Here is a 24,086-nt window from a genome sequence, read left to right as displayed (position 1 = left end):
CACTATCAAGTAATCACATAAAATGGCATGTATAGCTAGACCCAACGCATTACGGTAGTCCTAGAATCGACTAAACCGTAGCTCTGATACCAATCAAATGTAACACTCCGAACCCGAGACCGACACCGGAGTCGAACACGAGGTGTTAACAGACTTTAAACCCCTTATAAAAAATATTTCCCAGACACTGCCAATCTGCGTACTAGTCGCTTTAAAAATCATATCTTGAGTTTCACAACTCAAAATCAGTTTCGTGATTTTTCCCCGAAACTAGACTCATATGCCCATCTACATATTTTTTTCTAGAATTTTTGTGGGCCAATTAGTACAGTTTATTAGTCAAATTCTCCCATGTTACAGGGATCGACTACCCTGACCTTTGCGCATTACGACTTGGATATCTCCTTGTACAGGGCTCCAATACTGATGCCGTTTGTTTTTATAGAAACTAGACTCAGAGAGGAATCTATACATATATGGTATGACTCCTAATTATCTCTGGTTAATTTATAATGAATTTCCAAAGTCGGAACAGGGAATCCAGAAACCGTTCTGGCCCTATCTCACGAGAACCTGAATATCTCTTAACATACTGTCCGTATGATTGTTCTGTTACTTTCCTATGAAAGTAGATTCATCAAGGTTTGTTTACATAATTTATTCACTATTTAATTCTATTCCTACTATTTTTAGTGATTTTCCAAATCTACATCACTGCTGCTGTCAGCATCTGCCTTTAAGGTAGACTTTACCTATTTCATGGTTTCCATGATTCAACTAGCCCTTTTTGCATAAATAGCACAATTTATGAAAGTGATTAACCATCCCCGTGGCCAATCCTTGTCAAGCATATCCACACCAAATGATTATAACATTATACTCAAACACATATAAGCCATTTTCGCATGGCTATCCAAAATTTATACAAGTCCAAAGGGTCCACGACCCACAACAAACGGGTAGTCCTATACATGCCATTTCGAAGTTCAACCAAAATTGTACCAAAGGGGGGGCTTTGATAGTGTGGGCGACTTTGACTTCAAGATCCCGAGTCCGATAGCTGGAGAACCAAATCTATAAAACAGAGGAGCAATGAAACGGAGTAAGCAATTTATGCTTAGTAAGTTTTGAGCAAAGAATTCCAGCACAACAAAAGTATAGCATTCATATAGCTAAACGGATAATTTCATATGCACAAATTTACGATATTGTACTTGCTTCACATTATCAACCCTTATGTACATACACAAAAGATCAACTCAGCCAAAGGCCGGTAGCTCGTTTATCAACTGAGCGAATACTTATTTGTAAGGGCTCAACTAAATTCAAGCACATACGAAACATACCTCAATGTTGGGATGTTTCGAGAGTATTAACTGGAATTTTACAGCAAGTTCATTCATTCCCAAATCACGTACCTTCGGAATTTAACCGGATATAGCTCCTCGTTCAAATGCCTTCGGGACATAGCCCGGTTATAGTAATTCGCACAAATGCCTTCGGGACTTAACCCGGATTTAGTAACTCGCACAAATGCCTTCGGGCTTAGCCCGGAATTAGTATCTCGCACAAATGCCTTCGGATCTTAGTCCGGATATTGTCACTTAGCACAAGCCTTCGGGACTTAGCCCGGACAGCATTCAAATAACCATGCACATTTAACAATAAATCATGGCCCATTCGTATTTCATTTTCGTTAGCAAAACTCAAACACAAGACATTTATCATTCTTTGCAAATTCGGCTCAATAGCCACACAAAGAGCATGATTTTAATTTGCTTAAAACATGATCTAATCACATCATAATTTAAGCTCTCTTACTCAAGAACTTACCTCGGGTGTTGTCGAACGATTCCGATAGCTATTCGACCACTTTTTCCTTCCCTTTATCGGATTTAGTTCCCCTTTGCTCTTGAGCTTAATTAAACAAATAAATTGATTTAATCATTTGAGCATCGAAAAGAGGAACACAAGGCACTTAGCCCATATTTATACATTAGACATTAAAGTCACATATGTACGGAATCATGAATCAAACTCAACATTTTAGCTAATTTTTTCCCCCTTGGCTGAATATGCATGTCTATTTTGGGGCCGATTTCAACACTTAATACATTCTACAAGTATGGTCACTTGTATTGACTAAACACCCTTTTGTTTCAAGTTCAAAACTTGGCTAATACACACATATACACACTAGTAAAGCATCCTCTCCCTTTCCATCAATTTAACACATGCATTGCTCATTAACATGCAAAAGTTATATTCGGCCTTAGCACACAACTTGCTAGCCGATTCTTCTCCATTTAGCAACCAATGCACATATGTGCTCACTCAAAAATGCTAAAAAGGAGGTTCAAGAATCATCAAGCCACCATCACATGCATCATTAACAAGCTTCATATTTAGCATGCAATGGCATTAACACAAACTCCACCTAGGCCGAATCTTAACTCATCCTCATGCCTCATCACCACAACATCAAACATCAACCAAGAATGATGCATCCACGGCCGAGTGTCATTTCCATCACATAGCAAGATTTAGACCATGGGCTAGAACTCAAGCTAACAACTAAAACATGCATGCATCTCATGGAACATCATCAAACATACCTTAGCCTAGCTACATGCATGGCCGAACCTCTTCAACCTTTCTTCTTCCTTCCTCCTTAAAATTTTTGGCCAAGGATGAACCAAAGGATGAGCATTTTTTTTCTTTGTTTTTTTCTTTCTAGTTTCGGCTAAATGAAGATGAGAAAGGATGAACAAAAATTTTCTCCTTTCTTTTCTTTAGCTCACGGCAATGGGGGGGGAAACAACTACACACATTTTTTTTTTGTATTCATCATACTCCTTTTCATTATTTTATGCCCATGCCCCTTATTTTATTTTTTTCCTACATACCTCACTAGGCCAACATGTTCCCAACATGTTTCCACCCATAGCATGGCCAACCACTAGCTCAAATTTTGGGTAATTTGACATGCAAACCCATCATTTTCACAACATGCATTAATAGACCATTTTAAATTAGCCTATCATATTTTCACCATGTCTCATATCAATCCCTATTTAATAATTTCTCATGCAATTGGCAAAATTGGAGAATGAAACTTCCACATACTCATGTACACACATAATAAGCATAGAATATGGAAATCAATTATTTTTATGACTCGGTTTTGTGGTCCCGAAACCACTTCCCGACTAGGGTCAATTTTGGGCTGTCACATATATACTTACACATGATGGTGCTTCGGTTATGGAGTAAATGATGGATGCGTATTGAGTTATAATATGTAATGCATTAGTTAGTAAAATGTATGTCATTTATGTGTGGTATTAAGTATATAATCGGCCTCAACGTAGACATGCATATTCGGCCATAGGAAGAAGATTGGTGTTGCATGTATTCGGTTAGAGGCAAGCATATCGATGCTTTTGTCTTGGCTTAGAAAATTCGGCCAAGGGGGAATATTAGCTAAAATGTTGAGTTTGATTCATGATTCCATATATATATGTGACTCTAATACCTAAAGTATATATGGGCTAAGTACCTTGAGGTTTTCTTTTGATGTTCGAATGAATTGTATTAAATTGCTTGATGTGATTAAAAATGCATATGACCATTGTGTAGTTGAGCTAGAAGGTGGCCATATGACCAATCAAACTCCTTGTCATATTCGGCCATAAGCTAGCATAATGAGACTTTAATAAGTTAAATTTGTTTGAATTAGCTCAAGAGCTTAGAGGACCACAGTTGGATAAGGGAAAGGAAAAAGTTATCGAATAGCCGCTGAAAACGTTCGACCACATCCGAGGTAAGTTCTTGAGTAATAGAGCTTAAATTATGATTTGATTAGATCATGTTTTAAGCAAATCAAAATCATGCTCTTTGTGTGTGGCTATTGAGCCGAAATTGCAAGGGTGATAAGTGTCTTGTGTTTGAGTTTTGCTAATGAAAATGAAATACGAATGTGTCATGATTTATTGTTAAATGTGCATGGTTATTCGAATGATGTCCGGGCTAAGCCTGAAGGCATTGGTGCGAGTTACTAAATCCGGGTTAAGTCCCGAAGGCATTTGTGCGAGTTACTATAACCGGGCTATGTCCCGAAGGCATTTGAACGAGTAGCTATATCTGGTTAAATTCCGAAGGTACGTGATTCGGGAATGAACGATCTTGCTGTAAAAATTTCAGTTAATACGCTTGTAACATCCCAACATTGAGGTATGTTTCGTATGTGCTTTGAATTAGTTGAGCCCTTACAAATAAGTATTCGCTCAGTTGATAAATGAGCTACCGGCCTTTGGCTAAGTTGATCTTTGTGTATGAATAAAAGGGTCGGTAATGTGAAGTAAGTATGATATTGAAAATTTGTGCATATGAAATTATCCGTTTAGCTACATGAATGCTATACTTTGGTTGTGTCTAAATTCTTTGCTCAAAACTTACTAAGCATTTAATGCTTACTCTGTTTCTTTGATTCTCTGTTTTATAGATTTTGGTTCTTCAGCTATCGGACTCGGGATTTTGAAGTCGAAGTCGCCCACACTATCAAAGCTCCTTTTGGTATACTTTTGGTTGAACTTTGAAATGGCATGTATAGGACTACCCTTTTGTTGTTGGTCATGTACCCTTCGGTTTTGTGTAAATTTGGATAGCCATGCGAAAATGGCTTAAATATACTTTGATCATAGCTTTATAATCGTTTTGTATGTTGTCCGTCGAGAGGTATGGAAATGTTGGTAACGGTTAGCCATGGGAATGGTTATTCATGATCATTTTTGGAATATGTATGACAAACTCTAGTTGATCCATGGAGGATCATGAAATAGGTAAAGTTTACCTTAAAAATAGATGCTGGCAGCAGCAGTGATGTGGATGTGAAAAAAATCACTAAAAATAGTAGGAATGGAATTAAATAGTGAATAAATTATGTAATCGAACCTTGATGAATCTATTTTCATAATAAAGTAACGAAATGTTCATATGAACAGTATATTATGAGATGTTAAAGTTTTTGTGAGACAGGGCCAGAACGGTTTCTGGATCCCCTGATCTGACTTTGGAAATTCATTATAAATTAACCAGAGACATTTAGAAGTCATGCCATATATGTATAGATTCCTCTTTGAGTCTAGTTTCTATAGAAACAAACGGCATCAGTATTGAAGCCCTGTACAGGGAGATATCCAAGTCGTAATGCGCAAAGGTCAGTGTAGTCGATCCCTGTAACATAGGAGACTTTGACTAATAAACTGTACTAATTGGCCTGACCAAAAATTCTATAAAAAAATTTGTAGATGCATATATGAGTCTAGTTTCAGGGAAAAATCACGAAACTGATTTTCGAGTTGTGAAACTCAAGATATGATTTTTAAGGTGACAGTGACGCAGTTAGCCAGCTTGCCTGGAAAATTTAAAATGGATTGTGCAAAGAAGTGATTTAAGTCTGCAAACCCCTCGTGTCCGACTCCGGCGACGGACTCGGGTACGGGGTGTTGCACAAATTTTGTAGGTTCTGGTTCTGGTGAAACTGGAATTTCAACACTCGGTTGAACTTCCTCTAAGTCTTGAGTGTCAGCTGGCTCCTTTTCAGCTTCGATGGTGTTGGGCTCTACTGTCTTTCCGCTCCTCAATGTTAACGCTTTACAATGTTCCTTCCCCAGATTTCTTTAACGCTTTGAATATTCCTTCCCCGGATTTCTTGGATTCTCCATATCACTATGTAAAGCACCTTGTGGTCGATTTTTGAGTTCAGTAGCAAGCTGGCCCATCTGGTTCTCCAAGTTCTTCAATGTAGCTACTTGGCTTTAAATTAAGGCATAATTCTTCGCCATGTAAGCCTTCACTAGATTTTCTAAGATATTGAATGATTCAACTTGAACTGGTTTCTGAACTTGTTGGGAAAAACTAGGCGGCTGGATCGGTCTAGGTTGGGCGTAGTTGTTACTAGTTCCAGGCCATTGGTTACTCTAAGAAAAATTCGGATAGTTTCGCCATGATGGGTTATAGAAGTTGGATTGCATTCCTTGCTCTCCTGGATTTTGGTTTTGGTCATCCATGTAATATACAGATTTGGGGTTCGATAGACATTCTTTGAACAAATGTCCTTCCCCACAATAAACACAGGCTATACTCTCAAATTGGTGAGGTAGTTGGGCTGCAAAACTGTTAGACCCATTAGTGGTAAGATTCTTAAGCACTGAGGATATTGAAGATGCCTGAGATGCGAGTGAAGTGAGAGCGTCCACTTTATGTATTCCAGCGACTCGTCTTCCTGACATGGCTCGATTGGTTGGCCATTGATAATTGTTACTATCGATCCTCTCGATGATTTTGTAAGCCTCATTGTAAGACTTAGAAAGAAGAGAACCATTAGCGGAGGCGTCCACGACCATCCTCATGTGAGAGTTGAGACCATTATAAAATGTCTCAAGTTGGATGCAATATGGGATTCCGTAATGAGGGCATTTCCATAATAATTCTTTGTATCATTTCCATGCCTCATACAAGGACTCATCATCCATTTTTTGGAAGGCAGTGATCTCGTTCCTCAATTTAGCATTCTTGCTTGGCGGGAAATACTTCATGAGGAATCTTTCGGTTAACTCTTGCCATATGGAAATTGAGTTTGGTGGCAATGAGTTCAACCAGGCTCGAGCTTTGTCCCTTAGTGAGTACTGGAACAACTTTAATTGTAATGCATCTTCGAGTACTCCAGCTAATTTAAAAGAGTCGCTCACCTCCATAAACACTCTTAAATGAATATGAGGATCTTCAGTAGGCATTCCACTGAATTGGCCCACTGTTTGAAGCATCTAGAATGCAACAGCCCGATTTTGGGCCTAGTTGGAATAGTGGTTTTGAAACCACTATTTCGAGGCTGGAGAAATTATTTTAATGATTATTTTATGTGTTATAATATGATTTTATAAGTGCATGAAAATTTTGGTGAATTTATTTTAGCGATTTCTAGCCTATTTTTAAAAAATGACTAAATTACGTAAAAAGTAAAAGTTGTATTTTAATACCTAAATGTGTCTAATAGCTAGATAATTAAAATTGGAGGCCTTTTAAGGGCAATTAGACCCTTTTTAATAGAGGTGGCCGGCCAAGGGAGACAAGATTGGTCAAAAAGCCATATTTTGTGGGATATTAGGTGACTTTTTGGTAATAAAATATAATTAAAAAAAATTCATTTTCATTCATTTTTCTTCTTCTCTTTCACCGAAAATGGCAGGAAAGAAAGGGTTTTGAAGCTGGAAAATTTTAGCAAAGAAACTCCCTTGATAGTAAGTGATTTTAATGCTTTTTCTTGATAATTTTTGTGTTTTTGGAACCCCTAAAGCATGAGCTTTCAAAAGAGGGGACTATTTTGCAAAATGATTAAGAGTCTAGGGTTTTTCCATGAAAGCATATGTGTTGTTTGCTGAGTTTTTATGGAAGAAAATGAGTCTTGGTAGTGTTATAAACAACATTTATGAAAGAAATTTGCATGAAAGCACCTAATAGATTATTTTGTAAAGTTTGAAAGATAAGTGATAAATATGTATAATAATGAGAATAGTGGGCTGTTTCTAGTATAGAAGGGTTCGGCTAGGCTTGGGTATGAGAAAATGTGATTAAAAAATCATTTTACGAGTCTAGGGGCAATTTGGTAATTATGGTAAAGTATAGGTGCAAAATTGTAAATTTTTCAAAAATGTGTAATTGGACTAATTTGATTAGTATATTGTTTTAATAAGTTAAATGTGATGTTATAGATGATGAAAAATGAGATTCGGGCTTAGAACGAGGAAAAACAAGAAATTGATGTTTTAGCCTCTTTTACCGATTTGGTGTCGAGGTAAGTTCGTGTCGTTATAATAATACAATGTCAAACTTGAATTTTTATGTTTTGATATTACATGAATTGTAAGTACATATGTAATTAATGTGGTATTGTATCATACTTTTACTGCCTCGATTTGCGTGGAATTTAAATGATTTATGGCTACCATGTGCTATGTACCTTGATTTTTCATGTAATATATGTTATTTGCTACCATAAAAGCATGAATGATATTATGGATGTGTAATTGTTTTATGGTATTCATGTGACCAAATTTCATTTGTTGCCATGAAACTGTAAATGATGAGTTATGAAAGTAAATTACCTTGTGAGCAATTGTGATGCTATTTGGTTAGAAATGAAATCTCGTTGAGCCTCGGATATAACGTAGGATACAAAAAGGTATGCTAAGAGAATTTGTAGTCTGAACTTATGAGATGTGTCTGAGTTCATGAGAAAACGATATATGTAACGTGGGTCCGGGTATTGACTTTGTGTACAGACCCGTGAGTAGCTCAATGAGCATATATTACATGATAGTACTATGGGGTCCGGGCACTGACTTGATAAAAGGCCCGTGAGTAGCTCAGAATGCGAGCATTTCATAGTGTGAGGTAGCATTGGCTACATATGCCGCACGCTATTGAGTTGGTTCTAGCCACGTATATGGCACTTATGTGCAAGTTTTCTGATGTATCCATTAGTATTCCAAGTTTTCAACGGGAAATCTGAGGAAAGAGTTGATAATGGTTCCAATGAGGTAAGTCATTGGTGAGTATGTACTTGAGTTATGTTACAAGTTGTACAAGTATGTACACTAAACTTATGAGTAATACCTTGATATGTGATAATCTATGATGTATATATTAATTTGGTGAATACTATGAAAATGGCATGATTTGCATTAAGTCCTTGATACTTGATGACATTGAGATTATGGGTCCATGCTTATGGTGCATAGCTATGTGTTCTTACAATGATAGATGAAATGATGTTGTATTAATTTGGTGAACAATAATTGTGAATGAGTAGATTAGCCTAGATAGTTTTGGGCTACTACAGTGGTGTAACTTTGAAAATACACTAAAAATAGTGGAAAATGAGTTAAAGGTTGAGTAAAATATGGAATTAAATCTTATTGAGTCTAGTTTCTTATAAACAAAACCGTGTCAGAATGACTTCGAAATCCCCTGTTCTGATTTGAGAAAATAATTATAAATTGTACAAAAATATTAATGAATTATAATTTATTTAGAATCCTTATGAGTCTATTTTCAAGAGAAATAGACAGAAACGTTATTCGAGTCCTGTGCTATGAGATAATTAAACTTTAGTGTAGAAGGGTCAGAACTGCCAGACAGTGAATCAGGGGTAACTTTGAGGAATAAACTGTACTAATTGGCTAAACCAAAAATTCTAGAAATTGTATGGTAGAAAGGTACATGAGTCTAGTTTCAAGGAAATTTAACATAACATAATTTGGAGTTTTGTAGCTCCAGATATAAATATTTTATTGACTGTTGTACAAGAAAACAACTTATCATGAACTTAAGAATATGTTATGAACATTGATAAAAACATGTTAATGAGTTGCTTATCGTTTTCATATGAACTTACTAAGCATAAAGCTTAGCCCCTTCCTTTCCCATGTCCTCTAGTGTTACTAGGTTAGCTCGGGTTGGAGTTCGTCGGAGATATTATCACACTGTCAAGCTATCACTATTGGTGTAAGTGATTTCAAGTACTTTGAGTCTATGGCATGTATAGGGGATTAAATATTTGAGTGTGTGATATTTTGCTTTAGCCAAATGTATATTGATATTGGAGTTGTAAACCTATTTTATATGCATGCTAGTGCTAAGGTCTTATGTGATGAGTTTATAATGACTTGGTATGAATGAATTATGGATGTGATCATGAATTCTTAGTGATAGAATTGAGGTTTGAGATATGATGATGGTTATGGCATGAATGTGGTAAAGAGGTGAGTAAAATCTATGATATTTATTGCATGAGAAATTGACATGATCATAACATGTTTATGGATGTTTAAGTGCTCGTTTATGCCATGTTGTATGCCATTGTATAAGTACGTGTGCATGTGTTGTGAGGGTGACAAAAGGGCTTGGAAAATAGCCTTGTGATTTTCCACACGAGTAGTCACACGGGCGTGTGTCTGGGTCGTGTGTGACAGACGATCTGCCTCATGGGCGTGTGGCCCGGCCGTGTGTCCCCTGCACCTTGGAAATTCAAGTTAGTATGCATGGTAGTAAACATACGGACGGAGACACGACCGTGTGTCTCAACCGTGTGGTGGACACGATCTAGCACACAGACGTGTGCCTTGGCCGTGTGTCTTCTTTTGTTCATGACCAAATGGACAAAGAGTTGCACGGGTGAGGGATACGGGCGTGTCCCAATGAACACTAGGCCGTGTGGTGCACACGGGCAACCAACACGGCCATGTCAAATTGATCACACGGGCGTATGGAGCCTTAAAGTATGAAATTTTCCAAGTTGTTCTTAAGTTGTCGATTTGGTCTCGAACCAACCCGAATGTATGTTTTGGGCCTCGTGAGCCCGTTTAAGGGAAAAAATGCATGTGAACGAGAAGTTTTAAGTTAAAAGAAATTTTATGGCCCTATTTTATATACGTATGCTTGAGTTAAGTCCAGTGGCACCTCGAACCCTGTCCCAGTGTCAGATACCGGAGAGGGGTGTTACATAGAACATGACTAGCTTCAGCTCAAATTGTTATGCCTCAATTTTGGGTCTCCTAATACTCAGATTAAGATCATTAAAAACTGGCACAACATATTGTCTTAAGGCTTTATCCCTATCATCAGCAATAAGGATAGGATTTTGAGCAAGGTTTGCTCCATTTCCTTGATTCATGTTCTCGATATTCATTCATTCAGTCCTTCTCTGGTTCACTTGTCTTCTTCGCTGTCAAAAGGTTCGTTCTATCTCAGGGTCTACAGGGAGTAAGTCAATAATCTAGTCAATACTCATAAACACTAGTAATAATCACAGAAAAATTAAGTAAAAATTTAAACAGGAAAATAAACCAAAATGTAAAACTAACAAATTCACAAATAATGGTTTTTTAAAACAGTCCCCGGCAACGGCGCCAAAAACTTGGAACGACGGAAAATGTGCAAGTATACACAATTGTAACAAGTAATAAAGCGACAAGTAAATGTCGAGTTATCGTACCCACAAGGACTGTAAAAAAAATTATTTATGAAATTAATTGTAAAACACTTTGGCGAGGTAAAAAAAATTTGGATTTAAAAGATGTTCAAAAACTATTTAAAAACTAAGTAAATAATTAAAATAAAACAAAGGAGTTCTAATGCACGATTTCAAATAAGATTTAATCAAGATAACATACTTGTGTTGGATTAATTACATTTTTTAAACTTAGAATTATTAAACTTATGTTTATATTGCTATGAAAAAATTCACGACAACTCGATAATTTGCTACCTACTGCTCATATATACTTATTAAATTAATCAATCTCTTGAACATTTTTCAAAGTCAATCCAAGCGGTTAATTAATATTCACAAGCATATAAAAGATTAAGTGAGGTAACAGGTTATTTCTACCTTGAAACAGTTTAATCACAAAGATCTTGCAAGTTATGCAAGGCATATGCATCGAAGAATGCAATGCTAATTTAAACTTCAGCTACCTTAGAAGAATAAACATGTACTGACTAAGCATTGTGTCTATTAATTATAATTTCAATACGATTTAATAATTTATTCATTAGTTATTTAACAATTATATTGCAAAAATAACTTAGGCATGATTTTACTTAACCAAGCAATTTACCAAGGCCTATAACAGCATAAACATCATTTTAACAATTCAAGCAGGCAGAATATAATCAACCCAACACAAACTTAATTTAAGCTAAATTGATTAAAATAACCCTTTCAATAGCATAAATATTCATAAACATGTTCGTCAAAACAACAACAAAAATTAAAGAGATAGGGAACAAGAAGCAAATCCGGTGTTTCTTCGTGGCTTGACTATTTGCTCCATTCTTTATTCTTCGTTGCCCTCGGCTATCAAGGTAGCTTATGAACACCTAATTGCTACTCCAAAATGGCTGATGAGAGCCTCTTTCCCAACAGAAGAAATCGGCACTTGAACAAAAAGGGAAATGGGATAGAAGAAAATGGAGAGAAAAGTGAGAGAGGAGAAGAGAGAATGAAAGAATGTTGTGGGATTGAGGGATGGTTTGAAAGATCAGAAAGGGATGGCTTTTATAGCTGATTTTCCTGCTAAAAATACCAAATTCCAGCATCCAAAGAGCCCCCCTATGGCCAGCCATCTACTTGGCAAAAGTTGAGACTTTCAACTTTGCTAAAAATAGCCTGGGGCAAATCTACAAAGTCACAATTAAAGGTGGGGTTTGAATGCAATTTGGAAGTCTTTCAAGGGCCCTTTTGCAATCATATTTAATCAGCTAAAATGCTAATTTGGGTCGACATATGGACGGTTCTGGGCTGCCCTATTGGTGGCTAGTTCGGTTCACTCAATTTGGTTTGACCAGTGCGGTTCAACTGGACCATTTTTTCATAATTAATTAAAAATAATTTATTTAACCCAAATTAAATGGGGAATAAGTTAAAATTAATTAAATTATGAATTAATACACATTTTTGGACCATCTTAGGCTGGAAATTAGTGTTCCTCGATACTTCAAATTGCTTCTCGATTTTGTGCTTTCAACAGTGTTAGCCGAGCCAAGTTTCGCCCTTTGCGCAAATCCGTCGAAAATAGTCAAAATTAATCAAAATTAAGTATAAAATTAACTAAAATTCAACCTATTCATATTTTTAACACAATTTAATTTTTTTATAATATTTAATTATTTTTCGACAATAATTTAACCAGATTTACATGAATTTAAGTAAAAATGGGTATGAAAAAGCATAAAATTTTTTTGTGTTTCCATTGCTCCCGTATTATTCATGAAAAAGAAGGACAGTTCTATGAGATTATGCATTGACTACCGGCAACTCAATAAGGTGACAATAAAAAATAAGTAACCTCTGCCAAGGATTGATGACTTGTTTGATCAGCTGAAAGGAGCGACATGGTTCTCTAAGATAGATTTGAGATTCGGATATTACCAGTTACTAGTTAAGGAGTCAAATGTGCCTAATACTACCTTTAGAATGAGGTATAGCCACTAAAAGTTTCTTGTTATGCCATTTGGATTAACGCATGCTCCTGCCGTGTTTATGGACTTAATGAACCGAATTTTTTGGCAATATTTGGATAAGTTTGTTGTGGTGTTCATCGATGATATTCTGATTTATTCTAAAGATTAGGTAGAACATGTCGAGCACTTGAGAACTATATTGCAGACCTTGAGAGATAAGCAGTTGTATGCTTGGCTTCGACAGGTCAGATTCTTAGGCCATATTGTTTCAGGAGATGGTATACGAGTTGATCCTAGTAAGATTTCTGCCATTGTTGAGTAGAAGCTACCAAGGAATGTAACTGAAGTTAGGAGCTTTTTGGGTTTGGTCGGATACTACAGACAGTTTGTGAAAGGATTCTCTATGATAGCCACTCCTATGACAAGATTACTTCAAAAAGATGTCAAGTTTGAATGGTAAGAAAAATGTCAGCAGAGCTTTGAGAAGTTGAAAATGTTATTGACTGAGTTGAAAATGTTATTGACTGAGGCACCAGTGTTAGTGCAACCGAAATCAGGGAAAGAATTTGTGATTTACAGTGATGCGTCATTGAATAGACTAGGTTGTGTGCTTATGCAAGAATGCAAAGTAGTAGCTTATGCTTTGAAGCAACTAAAGCCCCATGAGAAAAACTATCCTACGCATGATCTAGAATTGTCGGAGTATTCGATAACACTATCAAAAGATTATTGGGTATAGTGAATTTGATATTTTGAGTATTGCATGTATAGGGGACTTGGTTATTTTGTGATATGTGTCATGCTATTTGGCCAAATTATGAAGGCCTATGATGTTGATGATTTGTTTTGTAATAGCCATGTGATATGGCTTATAATTGATTATTGGGTTGTAATGTCTAATTGTTTATGCATGCATGTGTTAATGCCTTGATGATGTGCTATGTGGCTTGTTTGATGGATGTGTGATGAGGAATGAATTAAGTACTTGGAACTAAGGAGTGACTTAATGACATAAGATAATTATAGATAAGAATGTGTAATTTGAGGTCATGTTAACAAATTTGATTACGCATGAAATTGGTGTGGAAGGCCTCCAAATGGTGTGACTAATTGAATGTGTAATAGGACAACATTATAAAGGTGTGAAAGTTCCATGATGTTGAATATTTAAGTGTCTAAATATGTCATGTTGTATGCTATGAAATATGTTTGAGTGTAAGAATGATTGAGGGTGACAATTGGCTTGGAAAATAGCCTTTTAATAGTCCACACGGGTAGACACAAGGGCATGTGTCTAGACCGTGTGTGACACACAGTCTGCCCCACTGGTGTGTTGAATGGTTGTGTGTCCCCTGCACCTAAAATTTGCAAGTTAGTATGCCTAGTAGTAAACATATGGGCTAAGACACGGGCGTGTGTCTTGGCCGTGTGAAGGACACGGCCTACCCACATGGGCGTGTACTCTGGCCGTGTGAAGTTTGCACCATTTTATGAAAAAATCTATTTATTTTTAATTAAGCACACGGTTTGGCCACACGAGAGTGTGATACGGCCGAGTGACCCTAAATTGGTGTTGATGTCATAGTTAGGGAGTTACACGGCCGGAGGACACAGGCGTGTCAAGAGTACACGGGCGTGTCCCCTGTCTCACATGGGCGTGTGGCTTTGTATTAGGTAAAATTTCCTAAGCTTTTTTAAAGTCCTTGATTTAGTCCTGGACCTTTTTCATTAGTTGTTTAGGGCCTCGTAGGCTCGTATTTGGGACAAATTGTGTGTGTATGAATGAAGTTACTTTAAAGGAAAATTTTATAGCCCGACTTTTGCATGAATGTATGAGTATAAGTTTGGTAATGCCTCGTACCCTGTCCCGGCTTCGGATGCGGATAAGGGGTGTATGAGTAGAAGTTTGGTAATGCCTCGTACCCTGTCCCAGAGTCGGATGCGGGTAAGGGGTGTTACATTAATAGACGACATATTATTCTTTCAATCAGTTTACTCATTTTCAATTAGCCTAAAGACATGTTTAGGTTTATCTACTCATTAGTTTAAACATTAGAAAACCAATGAGTAATATTTGCTTCCATTTTGCTTTGCGTGCAAAAACCATATGAGGACAATCATATAAAGTATATTAATGTAATCAATGAATTTGTTTTATTAACCAATATGTTTGAAAAAATTACAAGTTTACAAACAAATATACTACACTCAGAGCACAAAATCCAACATATATATGTCAAATCAAAGAGTAATCTAGAAGATCCTTTAACCGAAGGATTACCAAGAGATTTGGTAAGTAATGCTACAAGAGGAATGGGTTTAAAACCCTTAATATTAGAATCTAGTAATGGGAACCCAACTTTTAATTAGTAATCTTCAATTAAAAGTTAAAAGGGTAAAGATAAGTTATTGTATGTGTCTATAATGCACTAATGAAACCCATTCTAGACAAATAATACTATAGTGACTACTGTGGTCCGTTATACTAAGAGGATAATTTAAATACTCTTAATAAAGTTCATTGCTTATTATTTAATGTCCAAAGCAATGGGGACAATATATGAACTCTACCTACATAAAAATAAGAAGTGTTGTCGCTTCAGCAAGAAGAATTAAGGAGTTTTTTTTTGTAAATTTTTATTAGGAACAAAATAAGCACATAGTCATTTAGTACTAAAGGTAAACTTCCAACAAAATTATAAATGAGTATTGTGTGTGATATATCTTCAATTTTAATATATAAAGAGTTATGGTTCAATCTACGGACAACAACAACTTCATTAAAATTCTAAGATATATTTGCTAATTGATGGCTCAAATCAAGAGATACCATCAGTACAAAGAAAAAGTGTTATTTATTGACAGAAGATTTTACTGGCAGACTAAATCTATCAATATAAATGTTGTACACTAACAAATATAAACCCGTAAGTAAATTTAATAACATTCACTGATGAATGAAAACACCCATCCATATAAATATTGCTTATTCTGACGGAAGATAAAATACCACCGCTACAGACAGTGGATGGTTATATTCGTCAATAAAGTTATGTGGTGGGAACTTTTTTTCCAACAAATTATTTGCTTTAAAATTTAAGAAGTTAAGTAGCTTTTTAGTTTTAAATATGCAAAAGGTTTTTATGGGCAATATACTAAAAAAAAGTCTTTTTTTCATTAATTATCGAAATAGTCCGACTTTTTATTATTTACGGGAAAGGACCGTTTTCCCCGAAAGCACGTCCACATCAGCGCGGAGTCAGGGGACGTGTCAGCAAAACACGTCCCTGGGGGAGCGTTTTGTCCACATCAGCAAAAATCTCGCCCTTGTGGACGCTTCCCCCAAGGACGCGTTTTAGCCTGTGTTTAAATTTTTAAAAAAGGTCAATTTTTTAAATATTATAAAATAGACCAAATTTTTTGAAATTTTACAAGAATAAACCTTAAAAAAAGCTCAAAGTGATAACACCACTTTTTTTAAGGTGTCACCAATTAATATAAAAACAAAACTTACAAGACAAATCTTTATATAGACTCAAAGTCTCATTTCTCTTATTTTTTTAAGCAATGTGGGATATGAGATATGTGTATATATAGACTCATGAATAGGTTTGCAGCTTGTTCCAAAACAATGTGAGATTCATTCATCTTTTAACTAACAACATGAGATTAAAAGCTACACTATATTTTATATTTTTTTTACTTTGAGTTTAAATTTTTTTGCAAAAAGTTAATATTTGTTATATTATAAATAAAAATTTTAAACTCTATAAGTAAAAAAAATTATAAAATATAAAATGAGTATGGTAAAATATTAAAAAATAAATATTTAAAAAATTACTAATAGTTGAGTGATCATTTTGTAAGTTTTATAATTCGATAGCTAAAAAATCGTAGTTAAGTGACTACTAATGTAATTTAATCTAGATATAAAAATATGAAAAATAATTATTATATTTTATGTATATTATATATTTCTATAAAAAAACTTATTTAACATAATTATATACTATGTTTAAATAGATTATCTATCTAGTCAAAATACATCTAAAATAAATTTATTAGCATTTATTAGGTGATGAAAATTAATTAAAATTAGAATTAAAAAAATTAATTAGTATAGTAAAATATTAAAAATAAGTAAATATTTAAAAAAGATATATCGATTTTTTAAAATTACAAAAAAAAAATACTATTTGAGTGCCAAATACTCACCATTTATTTATTAATCAAACATTCATAATATACAATAAAAAATAAAATTAAAAAATTAAAAGTATAACTTCTAAATTTAAATAATGGAAAATTATTTTAAAAATTAGAATTGCATTGATATTAACTTCGAACATTCAAAGTTGAATAGAAAATTATTGCATGTACAAGTTTCATACGTGCAATTTGTTCTCTTTTTTTAATAGTTCTTTTGTATATGTTAACAACAATTCTAAAATACAACAAGAATAAATATCTCAAAAAATAATTTTATAATATGAGAAAATGATAATTTTATAATATGAGAAAATGTTAACAAAATATAAATAAAATAGAAATTTTTTTGTAAAAAAATTATAAAATATAGTGTAACATTTAGTCTCATGTTGTTAGTTAAAAGATAAAGGAATCCCACATTATTTAGGAATAAGTTGCAAACCTATTCATAAGTCTATATATACACATATCTCATATCCCACATTGATTAAGAAAACAAGGGAAATGAGACTTTAAGTCTATATAAAGATTTGCTTTGTAAGTTTTATTTCCATATTAATTGGTGACACCTTAAAAAAAGTAGTGTTATCATTTAAGTCTTTTTTAAGGTTTATTCTTGTAAATTTTCAAAAAATTTGGTCTATTTTTATAATATTTAAAAAAATGACATTTTTTTAAAAATTTAAACATGGGCTAAAACGCGTCCCTGGGGAATGTTTTTGCCACATCAGCAAAGTGCGTCCACAAGGAAGTGATTTGTGCTGACGTGGACAAAACGCTCCCCCAAGGACGCATTTTGCTGACACATCCCTTGAGTCAGCGCTGACGTGGACGCACTTTCGAGGAAAATGGTCCTTTCCCATAAATAATAAAAAAGGCAGACCATTTTGGTAATTAACAAAAAAAAGGGTTTTTTTTAGTAAATTTCTCGATTTTTATACTCCTTTGAAATTTAAAATTTAATTCTTATATTTTTTTTATGAGATATTGAGTCCTTAGACTTTTTTTATTTAAAAATCTTAGTCCCTCGTCTAGTTTTGCCGTTAATAGTTGTTATAAAAAAGGTGAAATAAAGTTTTTAGCCTTCAACATTTATAGTTTTTTGTCAATTTGGTCATTACCCTTTAAAAGTAAATATTTAAAAATAATAATTTTTTTCATATTTTAAATTAAAACATAAAAAATTAAAAATATTTTTTAAAGAAATTAAAATTATGAAAAAATAAAAGTCACTTTAAATATATAAAAAATTCCATTATTCAATGTTGTCTAAACTAGATCGGATTGATTGGATCATTAATCAACTGAGGGTATCGGTCTGGTGAAGGATACAAATCGATTGACCCACAACTTAGTACAGACTTATTGAATCAAGCTAAAAAATTGGTTGAATCTGTATATGATTCAATTTTTATAATTTTCAATATTTTTAATTTTGATTTTTAATGATTTTATTTGTTTTGAATCTGTCGGTATGTTCAAACTACTAAGCAATTGGCCTGATTAGTTCAACCACTAGTCTAATTCCAAAAACATTGCCAAACAATTTTTTAGCTTGATTAACCCAACCATATCGATTCCCTAATCAATATGGATCTTTTTTAATTTAAAAAAAACATTATTTACTTTTAAAGGGTAAACATCAAATTGATAAAAAAAACTATAAATGTTAAGAGTTAAAAATATTATTTCACCTTTTTTATATAAGCCCCTAATGGAATAATTAGATGGAGGTAATAATGTTTTTAATTTCAAAAAAGTACATGGACTAAATATCTCAAAATTAAAGTATAGGGACTAAATTTTAAATTTTAAAGGAGTATAGGGACCTTTAACAAATTTAATCCAGTTTTGATGCCTCTTCTGATAAAAAGCCTTTGCCATACAAATTTCCAAATCCCAAATAAAATCCTCCCTCGTATGAAATTTCAAATTCCCTCTCACGCTCACCATTTTGTTCTCAAAATTTGAAACCCTGTTTCTAAAATTCCAATCTTTCCTTTCGAAATATATTCTTTTCCTTCATGGAATATGAGATGAACGTTGCGGCAGTGGCGTCGACGGTGTATGTGAGCATCTTTTCTCCAATGGCACCATTTCCACCCTTTCCGTAAGCTCTTCCATTAAAATTTTAATTGTCTATAGGAAATCTGAGTAATTCTTTTCTTTTGATGCAAAATTTATTTTAGTTTTCATATTAATTTTGCTGAAATTTTGACTAATGTAGGAGAGTAAATTTTATAAATAATATGCTTTACTAAAAATTTCTCATCCTCTTCTTCGTATATTGTTAGGGGTGGGTTGGGTTTTGGAGATTTAGGGGTTCGTATATGGGTTGTAGAGAATTATTTATGGTGCATGTGAAAAAATTAGTCGAAATTGACAGGAATTGATTTGAAATTTGAGGACAAAGATAGTAATACTTTTATGGTTTTGGTCACTGTTGGTTAATATATTATTATTAGTAATAATGTTATAATTAATGCAATAATTTATATAACTTTTAATATTTTATAATAGGTAGGATTTAGTGTTATTGGGATTTCAATAATATGATGGTTGGTAGTGATAGAGCCTGCAGTTAGAATGCTCAATGCAGTGAGCACTTTCTTCATTTATCTATGTATTATTATAGTAATAATAACTTGATTGTAGTATTGTTTCTAAACAGGTTCTAGTAACTTGGCTAATCCATAGGCTTCTTTTTTCATAGACATACACAATTCCCTGGTGATTTTCCCCTCTGTGAATTACAAGTCGTTGATATTCGCTATGTTGCATTTGCATCAACTCTAGATTTTGGATTCTCCTGAAATGCAACTTTAGCTAGGCATGTTTCAGTAGTCCTTCTGATTGCATATTGGTTTTTGCTTCAGATATTGTGCACATCTTTTCTTACTTGCCTAGGGATCTGAACTTCGTCGAGCAACAAGTAGCATTGGTTGGAAAGAGTGAGTATAGTTGATTTCATGGGTAATGCTTTTTATATTTTCATTTTTCATTGATTTATCCACTTCTAAATTATTTGTCTAGTAAAGCTGATATTAGAGCATTCTTGAACATTATCACTTATAGTTGATTTCATTGCTGGTGCGAAAGTTGACACAAGTGGCTAACCACAATACTAAACTAAAAATTTTCGTTGTTGCTATTATTATCAAAATACTACAACTAAACAAAAATGTCATCAAATTGCGTCTAGTTTTGATGCATTCCCACTTGGCATTGAATCACAATATAAGAAGTCGAATGCATATTTAGATATAAATAAAGTAACGAAGCGTCAAGGTCCTTTTAAATATATTAGATATATCCCTTCAATGCAATGTATAAGTAAATGTTCCTCCTGTTGAGAACAAAGATTTCTGTTATATGCTTGGGGATTAACAAGCTTTTAATTAATAACATTTTTCTAATAAACATCTGATTTAGATAAACTGATATATATCTTTCTTATTGCAGGGGTTATAACAACTTTCTATGAGAGAATTGAAGGACTTGAATCATTTGAAAGAAATCAAGTATTTTTTTTTGGCTCAGGTGGTAGATGACAATTCAAGGGACGTGTTTTAATGATTAAGGTTCTAAAAAAGACATATTTAGTTTTAAGAAACCCTTTTTTGTGTTTCTAACAAGGTTTGTTAACTTTGTATTCAGGAAATTTTATAATGTTTTGATGTTAACTTCATTATACATTATGAATATAAAATATTTGTTTTCTTTCTTTATTTTTATATTTTATTAGAATTTTATTATGGATTATACTAATTTTAATATTTCATTATAAAAAAAATGTAATTGCTAAAGAAAATTTGAAAAAAATCAAATAATTTTTTTTTAAAAACAATTTGCAGAAAATAAATTTAATATTTTTATATTTTTTATTGATGATTAACCTCTGTCGGTAAAGATTTGCAAGGGTATCTGATATTGATTTAAATCACTAACATTACAAACTAGTGAAGGATTGTTAGTAATTTGCAATCTTTTTAATTTATCTGAATCTTACACCTTGCTTAGAAAAGTTCAAAATAAATAGTATAAATTAGTATAAGTTAAGTTATCCTTTATTAACAAACAAAAAAATAAATAGTATAAAATAAATTATTCTTTATGAATAAATAAATAAATTAAGTGATTAAACCTATTTAGTGGGTCTTTATATATTATCTAAAAAACATGGGCACTTTTGATTAATATTTTATTTATTTTTTTCAAAATATAATTTTGCATTACAATAGTTGTGTCATGTAAGGTAACAACACAACTTAAGCTAATAATAGTGTTATGAAAAAACATACAACAATAGTTAAGTGCCTATTACCAATAGCTATATGTAGCATTAGTTGTGTCATGCAATGTAGCAACACAATTTAAGCTAATAATTATTTTATGAAAAGACATACAATTGACACAATTTATGACAATAATTAAGTGCCTATTAGCAACAGCTATATGTAGCATTATTTAAAAATTTTTCATTATCAATCATTGACTATTTTGTTTTTTTAGACATTTTAGACTTTGTTGTATTCTAGATGTATAAAAAGCTTTAAGGAAAGTGTGACATGCCTCTTGAATATTTCTTTAATTTTGTTTCTTGCGTCACAAGTTCCTTTCTTAAACTAGAATTTTCTAACAATCTTAAGGCATTTTATTTCATTTTTCTAAAAATAATCATGTAGACTGAATTAAATTCTAGTCCAAATGTTCATCAAGATATGATCAAGTTAGATCCATTCAATGGAACCAATTACACAAGATGGAAAGACAAGATGGTGTTTCTATTAACTACACTAAAGATTTTTTATGTTCTTGATCTAGATCTTCAACCATTACTAGAAGCAACACTTATAAACTCTAATGCTACATTAAAAGAAAGATGTAAACGCCAACAATATGAGTGCATTTGTTGAGGATACGTTTTGAATCCTTTATAGATCAACTATATGATCTTCATAGAAATATGACTTCTCCAAGGAAAATCTGCACTGCTTTTGAGAACTCATTGTCATAGTTGCCGACCACTCTACCCTATTGTCGCCATTGCCAGTCAAACCACCACTAACCACCGTTGGTTGAACCATTACCGGTTTCTTGTTGATTGATTTGCTCAGGTTTGTTTTGTCTTTATCATTTTTGGATATGTCTCATTTCTCCATATTTCGGGAAGAAAAAAGGTTGCATAAATTCCATGTCTGTTTTCGGCTCACATAGAATTATTCTAAAATAAAAATAAATAAAAACATGTATGGAGGTAAAACTCCATGATCTAATTCCATAACCTAAAATTAATGAAACCTAAATTACACCTAATCTAATTTCTAGGAATCACAACTTTTTGTAAAACTACTTTATCAAAAATAAAATAATATCTATACATTCAATCACATGTATATATTTTAAAGAACGCCACATCTTATCTAATTTAATCAAACACGAAAGAAAGAGAGAAAATCTAGAATTGGTTTATATTATAAACATAACATAACTTGACTCTAATGCTAGTTGTTGGAAAAATTGCTTTAGATAACAGTTAGAAAATTGAGCCCTTTTGTGATATTTATAGTAATAAAATCTAACTAGAATTATACATGTGCTTTCTACGAGGCAAACTCATGTTGATCTTGGTTTTCAACCAAATGCTCATCTTTGCTATCCTCATACAACAAATCGTATCAAGTGTGCGCTCGAACAACACGAACCAAATTATAGAAAAGAAATTATTTGCTTATTTTCAGTAGGAAAGTAAGTACTCTCTATAAACCAGTAAAACTCGTAATTTCGAGAAAATCGAATTTATTTTGTGTAAATAAATTACCACTATTTTTTGGCATAGTAATGATCTATGAATGTTGTTTCTAGTATGTTTTTAGGTCAACCCGTGCTCTCGATTTATAGGGAGAAGTACAAGAGTTCTCGTTGAATAAGTCATTTATAAATAATATTATATAAATAGAAAATACAGTCCTACTCCAATTAGAGTAAGGGGTGGCACACCTTGGTATTTTCTACTACGGTTGTCACTCCACATGTACATATGAGGACTGAATGGAGCTCTCATATATTGGATCTAATTATATGTGTTTACTAGATTTTTAACTCAAAACTTTATGATTTACTCTAACCCAATATTTTTTTTTATTTTCCAAAATAATATCTTTTAATAAATTAATTTAATTAACTAAATTTATTTCTCAATTAAATAATTTTCATAATCCAATTCCAATTCCATTAAATTCATATCAACTATATCGTAATAGAATCTATGAGGAAATATATTTAATTTCCTTATTCAATAAATCTCATGATGACTAATTAATTTAATTTCATATTCGAACTTCAATTATTTATTTATAATTAATTAAATAATAATTTGAAGAACCTTAAATTAATTCTTAAGTCATTTCTGTACTTAGCGAGAAAACACATTCACTACGGATAGTGATTCATAAAATCTATTTATCTTATTTTATCATTTCTATTCATTTCCCTTTATTGGTTGTACATGTAATTCATTTATGATTATTTCGAGCTAGTAGAGGGATTGATTGGGCATATATTGATTGGGCATATATAAATATAGCTCAAATAATTTATAATTAAGTTTTCACTTTTTGCCTATTAAATATAAACCTATTTAGTCACGAAGTCATTCCACTAAAGTATTGTGACTGAGCTCTCCCTTATTATATGCCATTACGAAAGCTCCTTAATAAGTGCTCTTCCAATGACCTTGTCATAAGTGTGTTACCCTTATAGGATATCCTTAATCCTTTTGGGATAAATCCATTTTTTCAATATGATCATATTTTATCTCATGGTAACCACTACATCTTTCTTCATGTAAA

The 24,086-nt window shown here is 33.1% G+C and overlaps 1 long non-coding RNA gene and 1 other non-coding gene across 2 annotated transcripts; both read left to right on the top strand.

The window, feature by feature from the left end:
* Window positions 1-6,462: 6,462 nt before the first annotated feature.
* Window positions 6,463-6,569, top strand: LOC121226780 (small nucleolar RNA R71). Its single transcript, XR_005924458.1, has one exon. It is a non-coding gene; the product is annotated as a small nucleolar RNA R71 (small nucleolar RNA).
* A 12,555-nt stretch (window positions 6,570-19,124) lies between these two features.
* LOC121218978 (uncharacterized) lies at window positions 19,125-20,963 on the top strand. Its single transcript, XR_005915464.1, has 3 exons — window positions 19,125-19,345; window positions 20,112-20,186; window positions 20,698-20,963. It is a non-coding gene; the product is annotated as an uncharacterized lncRNA (long non-coding RNA).
* The last annotated feature ends 3,123 nt before the right edge of the window (window positions 20,964-24,086 follow it).

Source organism: Gossypium hirsutum, chromosome A03, assembly GCF_007990345.1.
Source record: "Gossypium hirsutum isolate 1008001.06 chromosome A03, Gossypium_hirsutum_v2.1, whole genome shotgun sequence".
In the NCBI taxonomy this organism is placed as follows: Eukaryota; Viridiplantae; Streptophyta; class Magnoliopsida; order Malvales; family Malvaceae; genus Gossypium; species Gossypium hirsutum.
The sequence above is the reverse complement of the archived record's forward strand: the minus strand, read 5'-3'. Positions and strand labels throughout refer to the sequence as shown.